The sequence below is a fragment of the Ixodes scapularis genome, unplaced genomic scaffold, assembly GCF_016920785.2.
Source record: "Ixodes scapularis isolate PalLabHiFi unplaced genomic scaffold, ASM1692078v2 PGA_scaffold10__122_contigs__length_95168666, whole genome shotgun sequence".
NCBI lineage: Eukaryota > Metazoa > Arthropoda > Arachnida > Ixodida > Ixodidae > Ixodes > Ixodes scapularis.
Window position 1 is genome coordinate 22393169 of NW_024609836.1, and position 14846 is coordinate 22408014.

Sequence of the window (14846 nt, forward strand, 5' to 3'; positions counted from 1 at the left end):
ATGTGTGCACACACCCGAATAATCTATAAGCGTAAAATGCTGATAGAGCACAGCAATGCCAAACCGTAGAACAGAAAAAAAAAACACTAAAATGTTATTTTTTATTGCAACATTTTTTTTTTAATTTTATTTCATCTTCTTATATGGTTTCTATACCATTAATACTATTATTGGCGAACACTCTAACACACCGTACATTTTCACGCGGCTGGATATTTTAGATGGCTGTCGCAGCGTCGTCGTATCCCAAATATTTTTTCCAAACGTCCCACATTTCGGTTCCCTGCATTCGCCTTTCGTAGACGCTGCGAAGTCTCTGCTCTGGATCTTTGTTGAAGTGGGACCTCCAGTCTCCGACGCGCCCCTTACGGATGAAGTTCTCAAGAGGTGTGAATGAACTGGGGTCTTTTTGCTCATCCGCTGGTCCCTTCTTGTGTGCGCCCCCGGCAATCTCGACGTTTGCCTTCATGTTTTCGAAGGATGTCCTCTGAGCCACGTCTTTCAAAAGCCCTTCGTCCTTGCGAAGTCGGTCTGCAAGAGACTCGTCGATAAAATGAGCTATCTTCAAAATTTCTTCGCTCGCGTTCACCTTGGGATTCTCGTAGTAGAAGAAATGAACGTTCGTATCCTTTTGGCGCGGGTACCAGGAGAGGATGTGTTAGAAGTATTCACCGAAAGGGGGGGGGGGGGGGGGGGGGGGGGGGACATGGCCGTCCATGAAGTCTTCGAAGAACTCATCAAACTATGTGTCGGCTCTCATGTTCAGGTTGAATCGGTCACCAAGTCACCAAGGCAGTGGTGATAGAAGGAAACGACACAGTCGAATGGGTGCCGTACGATTACCAGGCCTTGGCGCGGTACGGAGACCTCAAAAATTGCAGATGGTGCTTGATGATTCTTGGTTCAGGAAGGCGCTCTATAGCTTCTTTGTCAACCTGTAAATAAGACATTTGAGAAGGTACAGCCTTAGTAATATGCAAGAAAGATCAAAAGTGCACTGGACGATTTCAGCCCTTTCTTATCAAATGTAAGTTCCTCGGCGAAACATTCGGGAAGCACTTCAAATATAGAAAACAATTTGCTACATCATTCATTGCTTGCGCATGTATTCACTAGAAAATGAAAAAGAACGGTGGAAACATGTCTGAACTTATTCCGTTCAGCCGGCAGTCTATATCAGCAAAAGATAATTCACAGGAAGTAAAACGATTCAGAACGATCTTTAAGGTCTAATCAGATTGACATATTTTAATAAACACGGTCAAACACGGCCTCAGACTCAGAATTTTATTTACTTATTTTGCTCGGCTGTAGGTAACCAGGCAATACAAAAACACACTTTCCATATTTAACTGCCTAGATTTAGATAATATTATTTTAGACATCATTTTTTTGCTAAAGTGGTATTGACACGTTATTTAATGGGTTGTGTTTGATACCGTTTTTACATACACTGAGGAACTTACAAAAATTATCCATTGAAACTGCATTTTATTTTGCGAATGTTAATTGCTTCGTACGAATATACGGCATTCAGCAAATATACGAATTGCGGAATTCAGCTGTACTTTAGGTGCTGCGGTGAAGTGCGTCAAAGGCCTTTTATTATTCAAGAAGCACCAAATTTAAACCAAAGAAATATTTGCGAACTTTTGTTATTGTTAATTTAGCCATTGGACTTGGGGACCGACAAAGGGCACTAAAACTTTCTTTTTTCACGGAAGTTCTACATATCGTTCACTTCGAAGAAACTTTTTCAGGCAAATTTAAACTATAGAAACAAAATTATGAATATTAAATAAATATTAGTTTGTTATACAGCCAGGGTATCACGCGAGCATTTTTATGCTCCGAAGGGTTAAAAAATCCCGGAAACGAAAGCGAATCAAAGTGGCGCGTCGTCGTAGGTTGAGCCAAACATCGGAATAGAGGCAGTGGCGGCGGTGGCCCCTATCGACGCCTCCTACCAAAGACCTCCTCAGAGCTCCGAGTAGAGACGTAATAATGGACTATATTTTTTTTTTTCACATACTCTTTTTACGTTGTGTGCTCCCGCAACTCACGTCGTTTCTTCGTGCGCGTTTGTCCGGCGTTACCAACATCTTAAATGCGTGATCTCGTATCATCGAATAGTTATTTAACATAAACGTAATGCATAACGTATGACAGAGGTTGATAGTACCAAACTTGTATTCATTATAAGTGTCCCGTAACTGCAGTTCAGCGAAGCCGTCCCGCCGCTCCCAGTGGTTTTTGGAATATACAAGCGACATACGTGCTCCGATTCTGGTGAATTTTACATCGTGTGTGAGCGACTGAGTGGCGTAAAGAAATCCGAGAAACTGGAAAATAAGGGGGGAATGCAAGTCCTCCGAAGTCATCGCCGCAGCGAGCGATGAAGCGAGCGAGGAATTCGTAGTCGACTCTGCCCAGTGCCTCGACTCTGCCCAGACCTACACAACAAGCCTCGTCTCAAGAGGTAGAGGCGAGGGACGAGGCCACCGAGCCTTCCGCTCTTTCGTCCCTTCAGGACGATATGGAGTTGGAGATTTCTAAAACGAAGAATAAAAACGAAAAAACAAAACAGTGATACAACCAAAGTAGTTTCCCTTGGGAACTTCATCCCAGGACCAGAGTAGTATATTGTATTTCTTATACTTGCATATCTTTTTTGCATAATAATGCCTCCACCTCTTCTGCAATGGAACTGTCCGGATCTTCTTGCAAACTATGATGACATTACTGATTTACTAGAGGAATGCGGTCCCATTGCGCTCTGTTTGCAAGAGACTCACCTAAAAGAGAGTAACACAAACGTCTTCAACCATTTCCAAATGTATCGGAGAGATCGGCAGCATTCAAGCCATCCATCTGGAGGTTCTTCTGTCGTTTTGCAACCCTCTTCACCCTGTTTTGAAGTACCCTTAAACAAAAAAAAGTAGAGGCTGTTGCTACACGTATACTAACTAACCGATTGATTACTATTTGTTCAGTATATATACCTCCAAACTACCAGCTTAAGTATGAGGAACTTGAATTACTTTGTGATCAGCTTCCTTCTCCTTTTGTGCTTGTGGGTGATTTTAATGCTCATACTCCTCTCTGGGGAAGTGGGCGAAAAGATACATGAGGACCACTTATCGAGCGCTTTTTACTGTCATCAGCATTATGTTTGCTCAACTCGAAAGAACCTACACATTTTTCATCAGGAACACGTACATTCACATTAATTGATCTTTCAATTGTGGATCCCACATTATTTCCTTTTCTTACATCGAAAGTCATTCCTAATCCTTATGACAGTGATAATTTTCCAATTATTTTAGACTTTCCCAATCACCCTGTCACTCTGTTTTAGCTATTACATCTCTCCATCACCTCTCTATTGAAAAGGCAGTAGACCATATCACAAAGCATATATTGGAAACTGCTATGCTCGCAATACCCATGACATCCACTTACCTTCCCAAACGACCAAAGTAATGGTGGAATAAAGACTGCCGAGAGGCTAAAAAGAAACAAAACAAAGCATGGGGCATTTTAAGGCGGTACCCTACATCGAGCAACCTTATTACATTCAAGAAAATGAAGGCTTCTGCGCCTTTTTGTTCGAAGGTTGTCTAAAAGACATTGTTGAGAGAAGTATTCATCCTCTATAAATGGTCCGGCAACACCAAAGGACGTATGGGATCGAGTCCACAAAAAGAATGGCTCTTACCGTGCTTTTTTTATTCCTCTCTTGACAAAAATGGATTATGCCCTGAAAGCCTCGAAGAACAGGCAGACATTCTTGGCGAACATTTCGAGTTTGTCTCCAGCTCAAGGAACTAGCTACACGCCTACTTCCTTTCTACACAAAGCACAGGTAGAAAAAAGGTCTGTCAATAGTTCCAGTGGCTATCTAGACCCATATAATGCTCCTCTCAGATTGCATGAACTTGAAATGGTTTTTCATTCCCCTAAGCAGACTGCACCTGAATTCCTTACATTATGCTTCAACATCTTCATCCCTCAACTGTTCAACTCATTTTATGTATTTCCAATAAAATTCGGTCTGAAAGGCACTTTCCAACTTCTTCGAAGGTGGTCTTTGTAGTATCCTTGCTTAAACCGGGAAAGGGCCCTTCTAGTGCCTCTGGTTATAGGCCAATTGCACTGACTAGCTGTTTATCAAAAACTCAGGAACGAATAATTAACAGAAGGCTTATGTATTATCTCGAAACTCACAAACTTTTAGACAGGTATCAGTGCAGCTTTCGGTCAGCACGATCCACAGTGGACCACCTGGTTCGCGTCGAGGCAGCCGTGAGAGAGGCATTTTTGAACAAGTAGCACTGCCTTTCTGTGTTTTTTGATCTGGAGAAGGCTTATGATACTGCCTGGCGAGTGTGAATCCTGCAACATCTGATCAACATCGGTATTTGCGGGAGCATGTTCGGCGTCATTGAAAGCTATTTAGAGTTCCGCTCATTTCGTGTGAAATTTGGAACAACTTTCTCTCGAGATTTTTTACAGAAAAAGTGTTTCTTAGGGTGGTGTACTTAATGTCACCCTTTTAATTATAAAAAAAACTCCATTGCCCGATTAATACCTCCTTCAGTTTAATACTCTATCTATGTTGATGACATCCAAGTTTCAGTATCATCATGTAACCGCTCCATATGTGGAAGGAGAGTTCAACTGACAATCAACAAAATGACAAACTGGGCTGATACCGACGGTTTCAGGTTTTCCATAGAAACAAACAGTGTTTGTATGCTTTTCCCGCCGGCGAAGAATTTTTCAAGATCCTTCATTAACCATTTATAAACTGCCTATAGCTGTGAAGAGTGAACATAAGTTCTTAAGTCTTCTGTTCGATTCAAAATTATCTTTTGTTTCTCACATTAAGCAGTTGAAGTTGAAATGCACAAAATCACTTAATATTCTAAAAGTATTTTCTTATCAATCTTGGGGTTCTGATAGACTGTGCCTGTTACGCATCACCCGTTCAGCGCTTCGTTCCCGTCTAAATTATGGTAGCTTTATGTATGGCTCAGCTAAAGCATCAGTATTGAAGATGTTAGACCCTATTCATAATCAGGGGCTACGGCTGTCTGTCGGAGCTTTCCGCACTTCCCCGGTTCCCAGCCTTTATGCGGAGGCCAATGAGGTTTCTCTTGAGAAAAGACGCTTTGCTCTAGGATTCATGTATTCACTTCAAGTAAGGTATGTTCCTCTCCATTCTGCTCATGACTTTGTTGTAAAATTGAGGTTTCAAAGGACTTTCCGAAATAAGCCAAGTTTTGTTCCTCCTTTTGCCTTGAGAAATACTACGGCAGCAGAACTCTTCGGTCTGGCGCCCAAACCCTGCGTGACGCAGCACAGAAGCACTGTAGCTCCTTGGGATTACTCCCTCATCCATTGTGACTTTACACTGACAAAACACAGCAGGAAAGACACTCCGGACGAAGTGCTGATGCAAGCGTTTTTCGAACTACAGAGCCACTATCAGCACCACACAAGCCTTTATACAGGCGGTACTAAAACTGAATCCTTTGTAGGCTGTGCAAGGATTGGACCATCCGCTTTCAAGATAAAAAGACTGAAACTCTTTACCACAATTTTAACGGCAGAATTGTACGGTCTACTTCTTGCTGTTGAATATACCATTGAGAAGACGCTTCGTCGCTCCATAGTATACAAGACTCTTTAAGCACATTGAAAACCCTTGTCTCACTGAATATCCCCACAAACCTCTTGGTTTCAAACCTGCAGAGTAATATAATCTGTGAAATCAAGAACGAATGTGATATTATGCTCTGTTCGGTGCCAAGTCACGTTGGCATCCCGGGTAATGAGGAGGCAGGTCAGGCTGCGCACTCTGCTGACACACAAATTTTGCACCTCAACGAAATTCCCCAAAAGAATTATTACAAGGTGGTTAGACACTGCGTACTGCAGAGATTGCAAAATGAGTGGGTTACTGAGATAAACAAAAAGTTGTATATGGTGAAATAACTCTTGAAGGAATGGGAGAGTGCCCGGCACTGTGAGCGATTCTATAAGGCGGTACTCTGCCGTCTCAGGATTGGAAATACGCGGCTCACACATGAGCACCTTTTGCGGGGAGAAGATACTCCACAGTGCGAACACTGTTATCGCCCTTTGACTATACTTCATATTCTAGTTGAATGCAATGCGTATGGCCTAGAGCGCCGTAACCACTTTTCACAGCTTTACAAAAAGCATACTCCCCTACATCTGATGGTTTTACTTGGCGATGTAGCCCTCATAGCACACTCTTGTGTTTTTAACTTCCTCAAAGCAATCGACCTTCTACACCGACTGTGAGTTTATTGTTTTGAACTCATGTCCATACCTTTTACACTTATACATAGATCATGTCCATTGTTTTATTCTATCATCTGCTACTAAAGCTCTTTCTTCTCCGTAACCCTCCCCCAGCAATAGTGTATGTACTTGGCGCATTATAGCCTTAGATGCTTTTGCGCCCCTAAAACCCAATCAATCAATCAATCCTCTGAAGCGGTGTTATCGGCTCCCGCGAGCCGAGGTTTTCTTTATTTTGATGTGGAAGATGTTTCGACAGATTATCGAGTTGTTATGCCGCCCCTTCCTCGAGGCATCGTCATTTTAATCTCGGTGTTTTTTCACTGCGACGTGACTGCGCGACCATACCGTATTGAGGACTTTCGTGGTAGTCTGGGCTCTGCTGGCGTCCCTGAGGACATCGTTTTTCTGGCTCCTTTCAAATAAACCATCTCAGGATTATGACTTTGAAAACGACGGAAGCGAAGCGAAGGCGGCTGGCCCTAAAGAGACTGCATCGAGGACAAGGCCTGCTTCGTACTGGACCCGAACAAAGCCGAGGTGAGACTTAAAGTACACTCACTGACTTCCGCACCACGTTCCAGACGAGACCGTCAGTGGAGACCGTCAGAAGAACCCTTAGAGGGCTTCGACAAGGTTGAGAAAGTTACCAAGGACTTTTGGCGTGTAAAAGGATTCGAAGGAATCGAGTCCACTACGCGGCTAGTGCGGATGACGTTGGGCAGCGGCACGACACTGGAAAGCCTCCCAAACCAGCTTCAGCTGCCAGGTGGAACGGCGCTTGTCGTCGTCCCCGACGCGCACCAATGTGTCTGCGTTGCCAGCGTGCCGGCCACGTCCGCAAGAACTGTACGGCACCAAAGTGCCTAAAGTGTCACAACTTCGGAAACACTGCAGACGAGTGCGTCCGGACTTACGCAAACGCTACATCGAGGGGGCCTTTATCCCCTGCCAACGACATGGTCATGGATGAAGACGAAGCTGAGGAGACTTCGCAGAGCGGCGCCTCCGGCCTGCCGGGCCCCGCCGTCGACGCCAGCGGACTTCCTGAACGCACCCAGGCTCAGGAGCAGGCTCTGAACGGCAGCGTCAATGCCGAGAAGGAGATTTGCCCTCGGGCTTACTCCGCTTCCCTCTGCCGCCCCCGAGATCCCTGTTCTGCCTGCCGCCGCAGTCGTGGCCATGAGTCCTGACGCCGCCGTGGCGGCCAGCATCCCCGGCGCTTCCGTCGAAAGCGGCCTTTCTGCCACCCCTTGCGTGGTAGCCGAGCCCAAGTCCCCCGCGGTCGTGTAGCCCTGGTCGTCGACGGCAAGTCAGGAATCGCTTGACATGGTAGACCAGGCGAGCTTTGCTACCAAGCGCAGCTTAGAGCTGGAGGCGTCGGGGCGCAGGGGGGGGGGGGGGGGGTAACCAGCAGAGGTCCCCTCCTAAGCATGCGCGTCAGCTTCAAGAAGAAAGGGCGCTACGACCAGGTGCCCCGCATTCCCCAGGACGACCGCCGTCGGAGCAAGTAAAGACTTGCGGACCCCTTTTTTTCAACCGGCTGTTCGTCACCTTGTGTGGTGAGTACCCACGCACGACGGCATTGTCACAGATACTTTTAACGTTGCGACTTTAAAAGTCCGTGGTATGGGAACGCGCAGGAAACAGCTGCGGTTGAAGCGTCTTTTATTAAAAGGAGCTATTCATATTCTTTCGGCGCAGGAAAAAAAAGTTGAAAGCGAGGAGGGTACCGCGAAAGCGCTTGGGGTATTTCTTTCCGACTTTGAGGTCTGCGTTAGCCATGCTGTAGGTACCTCTGCTGGATGGATGTCTTTTGTTTTGAAAGACGTCTTTGCGAATTGAACAACTGTTTATCGTTACTGACGAAAACGACCTTTCTATTCTTGTCGATTTTTGTTTGCACCAGTAGGAATATTGCGTCATTTGCATCTATGCGCCAAACGATGTTGGAGAGAGAGAGCGTTGTTTTTGATGAATTGGTGTATTTTCTTCAAACTGATAAGTGCATCCTATTACTTGACGATTTCAAAATTTGTTCGTTTCGCTAGCGATAGGGTGCGAACGAGCATTGCTATCGACAGTAGTGCAAGTTTTTTTCAGGATACTACGGAGGTGTGCTATCTTGTTGACGTAGGAAGCTTAAAACACTGTTAAAATAAACTATCGTTCACTCATTTCCAAGGTACGTCTCATGCCAGACTCGACCGAACGTATATATTGTCATTCATGTTTCATAATATAAGTAGTTACAAAGCAACACCTGTGGCCTTTACTGACCATTGCCTCTTGGCGGTGGTGGTCGGGAAGGGTGCAGGAAAGAATTCTTTTATTTGGAGCCTTTGGAAACTCAACGCTAAGTTGTTGAATGACGAATTATTTCTTGAATCGGTGCAGTCATCGTGGTTGGAAATAAATATTAGACGTAATCCACTGTTCGAAAAGTAATTTTGGAAAGACACTGTAAAAATGATAGCTATCGAACGTTCTAGTATTCTACGTTTTGAATCGCGGCAGCGTGAGACAACGCTGGAAGATAATTCAAAACAGCTGAGCCAGCTAGTGTGTGAAAGTCCCGGTGACTTTTTTAATGATATTTTTTTGTTTTATAAAGGCGCAGCTGAATGAGCTGTCCCAGGAGCGGTATCGGGGCGCGATAGTGCGCTCGCGAGCCGAAACGTTTCTACTCGGTGAGCCACCGACGAAGCGCGCTCTATTTGTAGAGCATAAGTATGCTTACGCCACACAAATAAATTCTATACACTCAGGTTCAATGCTCACGTCTGGCAAAAACGTAATACAAGACGTCTTTGTCAGATATTATACTTTTTTTTTTTTTGCAATAACGCGCCAATTTGTCTTAATAATTTGAATAATATACTTTCTGGCCTGCACATTCATCCCGCGCAAAGTATTATCGATTTAGAGTCATGTATTAAGCTGTCGGAACTCGAGGACACCATCAACTTGCTGCCACTCAGTAAGTCTCCGGGTCCTGACGGCCTCAGCGCCGAGTTTTCAAGCGTTTTAAAAACATTTTATACCCATTTTTTCTTGCAACTCTTCATTCCCGCTTATAAGGTGCATAGCCAACCGCCCCGCTTCACCAGAACGCATACTTTCTTGATATCAAAGACCAATGATGTTGATAAATTGCAGTTTGAAACAGGCCACCGCCCCATAACTCTTTGTAATATAGGCTACAAAATATTTGGGAAAGTTCTGGCTAACCACCTCCAGAGCATTGTCTCCGATCTCGTTGGGGTGCATCAGACTTGTGGCATCCGAGATCCGAGGGGGGACCATACTTACTAACAGTCACGTGGCGCTAAGCGTATTGGAGTGCGTTGAAAGCGAAGGACGTCGAGTAGCCGTGCTACAGATTGACTTAGCAAAGGCTTTTGACCATGTGCGTCACGACGTCCTCTTCGGAATTTTAGAGCATGCCGGTGGTAGGAAACATTATTTTAAAAGGAGTAGAAACGGCCTACAGGAATTGAACAAGACTGGTGTTAAACAAGAAAGTTTACTCTGTTATTCCTATTCACTCATCGGTGCGCCACGGGCGCCCCATGTCTCCATTGCTTTTTTCTTTGTACTTAGAGCCTTTGTGTATCACTTACGCACTGCTGTACATTTTTTTTCTTTAAATTTGATAAGCTTTGAGCATTTCTCGGGTAGTCTGATCTTAAAATCTCCCGAGTATAGTTGTGTCACTAATCGCCGGTGAGCAAAGAGAGAGAGATGTTCTGAAAAGAAAGGAAGCCTAGAACTGATTAAACAAGTCGGTAGCACACTGGCTGGCGAGACAGTGTGTAGGCCACGGTGGACGAGACATATTTAGGTGGTGACTCTGTCCTCTCTTCCCACGGAGAGAGAGCGACCAGATCGTGTGTGGAGTTAGCTTCGAACCAGGAGTAGTTTGTTCCGCGCCGTCGCGGAGAGTGCTGCGGTATGAGGTCTCTCCTCGGCCGCCGTGGTGTCGGCGGCTTAGCGTGCTAGCCTTTTTCGCGGAGTGGTGGTGTGCGGCCAGTGGCTGGCCTCGTGTTTTGCTTTGGCGCTGTGTCAATCACAGGTGCCACTATCGTGCACGAAGGTGAGCCTCAATCTGAAGATGAAGAAGAAGGAAGAGAACACAGATTTACGGAGCTTTGGTGGCGGCGTGGCGGCGGTGAGTTAAAGCAAGAAGCGGTGAGCGAGTGAATGTGGGACCACCGCTGGGAAAAACAACCGGAGCGGTCGGTTTGGGAGGAACCCCATACTTGGGCAGCTACTATCCCCGTGCGAGTGAAGCGCGCTCGATGCGCCGAACATAATGTGGCCTCCGCGTTGGACAGAGAGTCATCACCTAAATATGTTTTTTCCACCGTGGGTACAACAAGAAGCGGTGAGCGAGGGAATGCGGGACCACCGCTGGGAGAAACAACCCAAGCGGTCGATTTGGGAGGGCACCATACTTGGGCGCCATCTATTCCCGTGCGAGTGAGGCGCTCGGTGCGCTGAACCATAGCCTTCTCTGAACTGACAAAGCCTGGCAGAAGGTCACGTGACACAGCCGCCAGAAGTGAAAAGGTAGAGCGGCTAGTAACGAATAAGTGAAGAGTCATGTGACGGGCGCCCCGCTGCGGCGAGACACCGAAACACACTATTATTTTTCTCTCCTGTTGTCGAGGTTACATGGAACGCCACCCCTTCCCCGTTCCTCCGTTTCGGTTTCGTCTGTTATGTTTTTATTCAAAATTACTACAGGGATATGAGTTGAGCTAGTTGGTCATTATACATTACGGGTGGAACCAGCTGAGCATTGAGCCTCGATAGCCCTGCAACCTCAAGAAAAGCTCTTTCAGCAGGGCGCCCTCATGGCTCAGTATAAATAGAAGGAAGAGGGCAACACAATTCAGTATTTTAAAAAAATGGGTACGCATAAGAACTATTAGAAGAGATGGACGACTTATGAAAATAGTTGGTAGTCCAGCGGTAGGTTGTCTTTTCTGCTTTTCCTTCCCTCATTGTTCAGCTTGTTCCACCCCTAACATTCAAAATTGTGGAGCGAGCTGCCGGGGCTGATTGATTACAGATTACAGATATTGATACACGGGAACAGCGTCGAAAGGTTAGTATCCCCTGCATGGAGATTTCGCAGGTCCATTCTCCATAAAGCACAGAACTGCCCAGACATCGCAGATGGTCCTGGGGACATCCTCAGCCGGTCTGTGGCTGTTGGAGTGCGGTAGTGAGTGCCGAGGACTGTGGCGTAGCTTCCGCCACAGTCCTCGGCGGCCGCTATCTCCGTAGCTTCGACATCTCCCGAGCCATAGCGAACAGTGTGTTTCTGGTCCTCGCCGCTCAAAAGCTGTGCGCTCACTACCACACTCCTCGACAAATGATATGAGCTACCAGATCAACGCGCCCTAAATGTGCGGCCGGGCGCTCTATGGCTACTTCATCGAACTGCCAGGCTTTGTGAGTATAGAGGACGCTACGGCCGAAGTTAATGTGGCCGCCGCGTCAGACAGGGTCATCACCTAAATGTGTTTCTTCCACCGTGGTGTAGGCAGATTCCCTTCTACCGTTGCGTGTAGGTAATGAAAATGTTCTTTAAGCCGGTCGTTGAGGCATCTTTCAGCAAACACCACACACTAGGGGGATCTTGTAAACTACACCTTCCGTGCAGGAAACGAACTAGTCCTTGTGTTTTTTGCGGCATGCGGTTCGTGAACGATTGTCAATTACGGAGCCCACCTTTGCGCAGATCTAAGCTAACATTTTGGGGAGGGGGGGGAATGGGGGGGGGGGGGGGGGGCAAGGGCAGGAAACACCACTAGAGCATCATACCTGTTGGATATTTTTTTTTTCAGTTGTGGGACAATTTATGCAGGTACGGGACTACTACCGGGCGCTGTTTTTTTTATATTTTGTCTGTTGCTGATTAACAACTTCAATGTTCTTCAACGGGGGTTCCAGAAGCTCTCTTAGGACTGCCTGAGGGAAACCAGGCTCCAAGGCGTTTAAGGTAAGATCCACAACTGTTCTTAACGGCATAATGACACGTCTTTGCCAGGTCCGAGCCTAGAATGGATATGGCTATGCCCCTTTTGACAAGCTTAGAATGAGACGAAGTGTAAGGCAAAATGCGTTTCTTTCACCGAGGAGAAAAGGAACAACATAGGTGCTTGGCTTGGGACGAAAACGACAGATCTAAAATTTGCAGGGTCCCATTTGTAGGTTGCTCGAACGTGAACTTTAAACCTAAACCGCACAGAAAGGGGTTATGAAATGAATATTTTGGGAGATAGATATGAGGTCTACATGTGTCATGCAGTGTTCACAACAAGTTTCATGAATTTTGGAGCTCTATAGTAATTGCAAAAATCAATTTTCTGGTATTGATGATTTGCAATAAATGATCAAGCAACCCTGAGAGAACATGATGTAGCCAGTTTCTACCCCGGCCTCCAATAGTCACATCATGGAGTCCATGGGTCACGTGATGTTGACTCGGGCTCGCCACGCTCGGCGACTCTCTTCGCCTAGGAACTCTTGCGAGCACAGAGTCTGACGCCCTGCCGCCTCGCGTCTAGCACCTGATCATCTCCGCGCCTCTCTTTCTCCGCCGCATTGCGAGAATGGTGAAGGTATGTTGTGCTGTTGGGTGCTTTAAGCCGCAGAAGAAGGAGGCGGCTGTTTCATTTTTCCGCTTCCCGAAGCATCCGTCGACGCGGAATAGCTGGAATGTAGGCGTCGCGCGCGACGGCTGGGAGCCTTTGGATTCAATGATTTTGCGCGCGGCCCATTTCACGGGCGACTGATATGAGGACATCGACGACTCTCGATCTCGTTTCGAACCACAACCGAAGACATGTCTGGCTTAGGCACGATGCAGTGTCAACGCTGTTCGTCAGTTTACCACCAAAAGGGAACAACGAGGTACGTACGTATGTTGCAACTTGTGTTTACGAGGACCAGCCACAGTGCGCGCGATGATTGATTTCCATCGCGGTATCAAGTAATTATTTTTAGGCGTATAAGAGGTGTTCGCTGATTCGCACTAAGATTTACCGCAGCACAGCTACAAGCACGTACTCAATGCTTAGATGCGGTGCAACAGAATATTATTTTTTTGTTGTTCGCATTGACGGTGTTGCTGCGGCCTTTTGACTGCAATTTCCCTGAACTTCCCTTGTGATCGCGTGCTGTCGGTTGCGGTTAGCAAACAAGCATCCCCACAGGAATAACATATAGCTCTGCTGCACGAACCCTCCTGCAATGAGCCACCTGTCAAATCTGTGAAACAAAATATTTAGGAGGTCTCACCAAAGTGGTGTTACAACATTATCCGTAAAGTGACAGATCGAGTGTTTAAAAAAAATGTCACATAACTTGTGAAAATGTTACTTAGATGCTGCGAATACTACTGAGACAGAAGCAAGATTATATTAAACTCACCAGATACTGCAATATTGTGAAAACAGCGTTCTACGGTGCCTTTGAATACTATTCAAACAGAAGCAAAAAGTACTTCAAACTGAACGGACACTGCAATCATTTGAAAACAACTAAGAACACAAAAAAGCTAACCATTGGGATTCTTTGTGCTTTACTTTGAACACTGTACCATTGACAGTTTCCTTCAGTTCTCCTTAGATTTCATTCTCCCTACCAGTTTCACATCCATGCAGTGAAGGCATTCAATTGTGCTATTTCCTATGCAAACCTGTTAGAAGCCAAGGCAAAACGCTGCCCACAGCGAAAGAAATGACTGAAAAGAGCGTCCATACCATGCCAGCGCTCTATATGTTTCTTCGTGCCCTTAGATGTGCACTCATAACCTCTTCTGTATATCGACTAACCCACCTAACCAACAGAAGACACCTGGAGTTGATCTCGTCCTCTATTCCGATCACTCTGTCTTCAGTTCAACAGTTAATTTCCTTATCCGTTGTTTGCTTGACTCACAAATCGTCGATGAACCACTGGCTGCACAACACAGCACTGCAGTGGCAGGTAGCATTGGTTTGACGACTACCCAGGAAGCCTCATTTACAGACAAGGCTGAAGCTGAGCTATAGGCATCACTGCATGGCCAGTCCAAGTACCATCCATTATGGCATCCAAGTATGTACAAGTGACAATGAGGTCTATATCTAGAAATATGCGATGCTAGACAACACCAAACGCTGAATGCACGGGTAATCATATCTGGAATATTTTTTTGAGAAGGCAATATTTTTGTGAATTAATTATTAGAGTTTGCGTCACATTTATGTCACCCTGATTTTTTTTTTTTTTTCAGATTGGTAAGCATTGCTTTTCTGCTGTTCCATTCAGCTGTGCACACTCCCTGCTCTATAGCCAACCTGGTCAGCACCCCCTCACATACTAAAGTTGCATCAAAGCCCCATTACTAGCTGGCAGTCCTCACCAATACAATCACCTAGCAGCTCGCCTCAGCATTACCTTGACCACTTCGATGACGAAATGGAAGAAAGTGTCGCCAACAATGAAGTTGACTT

At 45.9% G+C, this 14846-nt stretch overlaps 2 pseudogenes; one reads left to right on the forward strand and one right to left on the reverse strand.

The window, feature by feature from the left end:
* Positions 1 to 217: 217 nt before the first annotated feature.
* On the reverse strand, positions 218 to 1346 carry LOC121046757 (annotated as a pseudogene).
* An 11456-nt stretch (positions 1347 to 12802) lies between these two features.
* Positions 12803 to 14608, forward strand: LOC120840767 (annotated as a pseudogene).
* Positions 14609 to 14846: the final 238 nt, after the last annotated feature.